At 46.2% G+C, this 6,306-nt stretch overlaps 1 pseudogene; it reads left to right on the top strand.

Annotated features, from left to right (window-relative positions):
* The first annotated feature begins 2,651 nt into the window (after positions 1-2,651).
* LOC148046141 (homeobox protein Hox-B5 pseudogene) lies at positions 2,652-3,199 on the top strand (annotated as a pseudogene).
* The last annotated feature ends 3,107 nt before the right edge of the window (positions 3,200-6,306 follow it).

Below are 6,306 nucleotides of genomic sequence, written 5' to 3'. Positions count from 1 at the left end.
GCCCAGAAACTTTCATTTTCAACCCAAAAAGTGTTTGAGGTGCCAGGCTCCTGTTCCTTCCCCCTGAACTACTTTCCATCTCTCCCTGTCCACTAAAATCTGCTGCAGACAGAGCTCCTTCAACAACCCATTCCGTGGCTGGAGCCAGGAAGGTAACCATGAAATTGGTGGGGCACAGGACCCAATGCTGTGTGTGGACCAGGTGCACTGCTCACTCACATGCACAGGCCTTACTCTTTGCGTGTGCCCTTCACACCTGCATCCAGCCTGCCAGAATTTACCATGCCAGGGGAGGAATGAGACCCATTGTTTTATGGAGCACACTTGCACACAAATGGTCCGTCTGTGTGCAAATGGGGCACTTGGAGCTATCGTTGAAGGCAAGCCCACTGCTGTGCTTCTACTTTCTTCAGCTTGGATTTATTCAGCCACCCAGGCTGCTACCGACAGCAGCTACCTGAGTAGCCATGATTCCCCTTCCAGCCAGCCAGCACCACCTGACCTACTTCCTGCCTGGCCAGCTGACTGGGGCAAACTCTCATCATTCTTCTCTTCCTCCCTGCTCAAGTGACAGTGGGCTTCATGGGAAAATGAGGTCTCATTTCTCCCCTGGCACAGTGAGCTCTGGCAGGTTGGACATATTTGTCAGGGCCTGATCCCATGGTCCTGCCTTGCTGAGTTGTGTTCCTGCATTCAAACAGAAATGCCGTCTCTTTAATCAGAATCGTCCAGTACCAAAAACCAATAATCTCCTTGGCCCAGGTGTGCTACTCAATTTGTGTGCCTCACTGTTTGAAGGCAAGAACAAAGTCTTCAACTGAGTAAGGAGGCACTGTGGGGCCAGGCCCCTCACATCTGCATCCAGCCTGCCAGATCCTGCTGGAGTTCACCACACCAGGGGCGAAGTGAGACACCACATTGTCCCACAGAGACTACCATTGCTTGAGCAGAGAGTATGAGGAGGATGTGAAGAATGGTGAGGTTTTCCACCATCCATCTGGTCAGACAGGGAGTAGGTCAGGCGGGGCTGGCTGGCTAGATATCATGGCTGCTCGGGTGACCCCTGCTTCCACTACAGGCTGCATCTGAGCTGAAGAAAGTGGAGGCGCAGAAGCAGGCTTGCTCCCAAATATCACTCCAAATGCCCCATTTGCATACAGAATCCCCATTTGTATGCAGCTATGCTCTGTGGGACAATGGGGTCTCATTCCTCCCCTGGCATGGCAAACTCTGGTATGGCAAACCATAAAGTCTGTGCTTGTAGGTGAGCAGTGCACCTTGGCCATGGATAAGGTGACCAGATTTTCAGATTAGTAAAGAGGGACACCTTTGACCGGGGGGGGGGGGGGCTTGAATAAAAATTTTATACAGAGCTATAAAAATTTTCATACAACGCAAAAATAGTAGTGTAATATTTTTTTTTATTTCAACATAACTACAATTTACAAATATAAATTGTAACTGTTGCCAAACATCAAAATTTTGATCACGTGTTGTACTGCAACGGTCGCTAAGTGTGAAAATGGTCATCAGTCACTTTTTTCAATGCCATTGTAACTTTGGTCACTAAGCCCATTATACCACCTTTCTTGCCACAGTTCTTAAGTGAATAACTGCAGCTGATAAGTTAGTAACATAAGTGATCTGTGATAAGAGCCTGGAGGAAACACTTTGTGGCTTTGAGGTGGATAGAAGCTACTTGAGATCGACCAATCAATCAGTCTCAAGATGTGGAGACTCTTGAAAGAGTGCAGAGAAAAGCAAGAAAGATGATTAGGGGACCAGAGGATAAAATATATGAAGAACAGTTGCAGGAATTGTGGATTTCTAGTCTATAGAAAAGAAGATCTAGGAGTGACATGATGGCAGTCTTCCAATATTTGAGGGGCTGCCCCAAAGAAGAAGGGGTCAACCTATTCTCCAAAGCCCCTGAAGGACAAGAAGCAATTGATGGAAACTAACCAGGGAGAGAAGCAACCTAGAACTAAGGAGAAATTTCCTGACAGTGAGGACAATTAACCAGTGGAAGGCTTCCCTCCAGAGGTTGTGGGTGATCCATCATGGGAGGTTTTGAAAAAGATAATGAACAACAGTTTTCCTGAAATGGTATCAGGTCTCCTGCTTGAGCAGGGGGTTGGACTAGATGACCTCCAGCTCCGGTATTCTGCATTCTTCTCTAAGAAAGACAACAGGGGCTGGAAAGTCCATTTAGTGGCTTGCAATGGCAATTGCAACCCTCATTCCACAATGTCGGTGTTGCAACTGTTGACCAGGGCTCTGGTCAAATCAGAATTGAGCTGGAGGGGACCTTATAGGTCTTCTAGTCCTTCCCCCCCCTCAAGCAGGAGATCCTATCCATTTTAGACAAGCGGCTGTCCAGTGCCTCTTCTTAAAATTTGCTGACCGACGCTGCAGCTGAGCTGAAGCTGGCAAAGCCCAGCACCCCTGCCTGCCTAGCTGAGGTGTTCCTAGCGGAGGAGGGGGAGGGGGAGGCACAGCCGCAGCAAACGCAAACCCCATCCACCCATATTTGGCCTCACAGCAAAAACGAAATACAGTGCATCGCTATAACTCATTAATACATCATAAATTCTCAAGCACGGGGGACACCACAAACCCCACAAATCAAGCCCTCCAAGATACAAACCCACATGAGTTATTACTTTGTACATTCGTTCTCAGGACGCTACTCTAATGCCCCAGACTATCAGCTGTTAAATTATTGGGCCAGCAGATCCATGGATGGATCCTATAGAGATCCAGGCAACATGCACTCCAGCTCTTACAGGGGATACAAATACAATGGAATGGATCTGAGCATCAGCGGATCAGCCACCACCACCACCTCCTCCTCCTCCAGCCAATTTGGAGCGGTTGGGGAGAGCTCTTGGGTCTTTTCTGCCCAGGCAGCGCTCGAAAGCAGGCTAAGAGAGGCGTTCAGCTGCTCCTTGTCCTGTCCTGAATCCCTCCCTTGCACAAGCAGCACCAATAGTGGCGGCGTCAACGCAAGCCATGGAGGCAAGACAGCCAGGTCCTCCCATGCCAACCAGTAGCTTCTGTTGGTGCAGTTAGCATCACCGCATTTGCTGAAATAGACGAAACCAGCGTGTCCTCGCGAACTGAAGAGAGCGGTTCTCAAGCCAACAACGGCGCCTGAGTTCAGACGGAGCCAAATGCCACCTCCACGCCGGCTGCATAAAGCCTGCCAACTTATTTTCTCCCACCCATCCTCTTCCCAACGGGACAAGAAGGTGGAGGGCTGGTCGTGCAAATGGGGATCAGCGCACTTGCCGCCTTCCCCTCCCCCGGGAGGAGTTCTGCAGTGGGAAAGACGAATGGAGGGGGAGATCGCCCCTTCCTCCTCCGAGCCCCCAAACCCCATCTTCCCTGGCCTGCACCCCTGCACCCAGGCTCCTTTGGGTTTGGGGGTAATCCGAATGGGTGGAGCGGGGAATCCCGGGGCAGAGGCCTCCCGGAGCTCTGGAGTGACCCTTCGCCTTCCCCGCCCAGGATTGCAAGGCTGGAGGCTTCGGCAGCAGCCACCCACACCCCCAGCCAGCCAACCCTCACCCGTACCATGAGCGGTGGGACCCACGCAGTTCTTCTCCTCCCCAGCGCCGTCCTGTGGGCGTGCGAGGGCTGGGTGTGAGCGTTGAATGGCCAGCCGGCCCGGAAGGCTGCCGGAAGGGCTCGGCCACCATTCAGCGACACATGTTTCGCTGAATGGTGGCCGAGGGGCACGCTAAACTGCCGGCATGACTTTGAAGTGCCGGCTTGCCTTCCGCGTGGGCCGAGCACTTCAAAGTCATGCCAGCGAGCGAGCGGGCGTGCTCCATCCCTGTGGGTGCATGAGCGGAGCACTTTTCCAGCGCTCCTGTGCCTGGAGAGCTCTGTCTGCATATGAGCCCGGGATCTGCCAATTGCACTCCCTTGCAACGCCCCGCCACCCACCTTCCCTATCTAGGGGCTTCTCCAGCAGAAGTAGCAGAGTCACGTCGAGCGCCGCTCTTCCTTCCTCCCCACTCTTCCCGCCCGGACGCCCAAAGCCTCCCAGCCCACCCGGCCCAGGACGAGTCAGCTGCAGTGCAGCAGGCGGCAATCCCACCACCATCCGCCCGCTCACTCACCCCACCCATCACCTTGGAGAAGAATCGGCGGCCCCAGGTGGCTCTTTTTGTGGAGGCTTTCCCATGGCTTGTCCGGAAGTGGGGCTGGAAAGGCGAGCTCGCTCTCCCACCCATCCGCCCACTCACTCGCTACGCTACCCCGTCCATGCGAGCGACAGGGGATGTGCAGGGGAAACAAGTCGAAGAAGGTGCCAAAATTAAGCAGGATCTTTTGGGAATGGCCCAGGATGCGGGAAAAATTATGAGAAGGCGTGCCTGTCCCGCCAAATGCAGGACGTCTGGTCACCTTAGCCATGGACAGCATTGGTTCCTGCATCTGGCCTTAGATCTGACCAGTGGCCTGCCCTCGAGCCAATGAAGGACTTCCTAGCCTTAATTTATCCTTAATTTAAAACTGAAAGATTATAAAATTGAGACAGTTTAGATTCTCATTACTTTAAAAGTGACAAAGTCTGATTTAGTGCTCATATATTAATGAGCATGTAAATTACTTGCCTCCCCTTCCCCCAATTCTCAATTATTATAATAAAGGCACTTGGGCAATCATTTAAGCAGTTTTTGCTTCTTTAAAAAAAAACAATTATCTTTCCCGCAGTAACTTATTTATACTATTAATTGAGACATGCATTCTCCCCCCCCCATTATTCTTTGGGGAAATAGTAAGAGAAGTTAGATAAAAATCTTATTGAAATTCAGCACAGCATAACATCTTATGGCTTTAGAAAGACAATAAGAAAAAATAATAATGAAATCTGTATGATTACATATGGACAAAAATGGTGAGTTATTCATTTATTTTGATTTGCTCATTATTTTTCTGTTTGTTCCTTTAAATTTTCATAGGTATTTCCTTCCCTTTCTTTTACAATTATGATTCCAACTGAACACAGATTGGAATACAGAATTGTTAGCTATCTACAGAGAAATGATTCTTCAGTAGAAAAAAAAAACATTGTTAGAATGTAATACATCTTAGATTAATTGAGTAAAGTAAGAAAGCAAGACCTTTCCCCAGAATTCCCAAGCCTCTCCCACCTTCAGTTATTATACAAACAGGTTAAAGGCTGAAGAATGACTGAGTATTAAGATTTACCATGGCTTACTGTTAATAAATTTCAAGTTATTTTTCTTTAACCATTTTGATTATATCCTCATTTTAGTATAGAAACTAGTTTTTTTTGGGGGGGGGCTTGGAATGTAAGGTTCTCTCACTATTTAAAATGGACTCTCTTAGAACATTTTCATTTACTTTTTAAACAAAGTGATCCTATAGTTCTTAATTCAGATAAAGAATTGTAGAATAGAATTGAAGGCTCTGATTTGAAAGCATTTTTAAAATCTCAATTTTGCATAAAACAAAGTAGAGAACACAAAGAGTCAATGTATTTTTCTTACATGAATGCCATAATTGAAACATTTCAGTTTATTAAGGTCCATTTGCCAAGAAAGTTTACAATGATGGTTTTAAAAATAATGAAACAAAAACAACCCACATTTGCTAAAATTAACAAATGTGGCAAATCCCAAACCAAAATAATCATACTTCTACAACAGTTAAAGAAAAGAGTTTAGCGGGTGGGGAGAATTTATACAGAACTCTAGAGTTATGCCAGTAAAAGCTAAAAACTTCTTATATGACAATTTAAACTTGTGTATTATGGTATATTAAATTCATTTCAACCAGTAGGTAGCACATTGTATTTGCCAGTTACAGCATGCCAGTTAAAGATGAAGAATCTTTTTTTAAAAAATGAGAGAGAAAGAAAGAGGAAGAGCAAAGGTAACCAAATCACATTGATATCTTTAAATATAGTTGGATTCAAATCCAAATTCCAGCACTTTCTATCTGTTGAATAAGAAATATTTGCTTTCTTTAGATCCCCAGTGCTGATGAATTATTGTTACAAAAGACTATAAAATGATGCCCTAAGTTTTGATAATCATGATATTAATGATTAAAAATATGTGTCATCACCCTAAACTTTAAGGAAGCATAGTCATAGAAATCAGTTGAAAATAGAAATCAAATTTATTCAATATTTGAATAAATTTGGAAAGTCAGTTTTTAATCTAATATCCACAAAATGCAGTATTCCACAGATAATTCAAAATGATATTGAACAGAAATATTTTAACAAATCTTTTTTTCCCTTTTTCTTCTAGGAATGTATTATTAAGA

The sequence above is a fragment of the Thamnophis sirtalis genome, unplaced genomic scaffold (genome assembly GCF_051295495.1).
Source record: "Thamnophis sirtalis isolate CommonGarterSnake01/CBP01778 unplaced genomic scaffold, rThaSir2_p1.2 scaffold_4, whole genome shotgun sequence".
Lineage (NCBI taxonomy): Eukaryota > Metazoa > Chordata > Lepidosauria > Squamata > Natricidae > Thamnophis > Thamnophis sirtalis.
The sequence above is the reverse complement of the archived record's forward strand: the minus strand, read 5'-3'. Positions and strand labels throughout refer to the sequence as shown.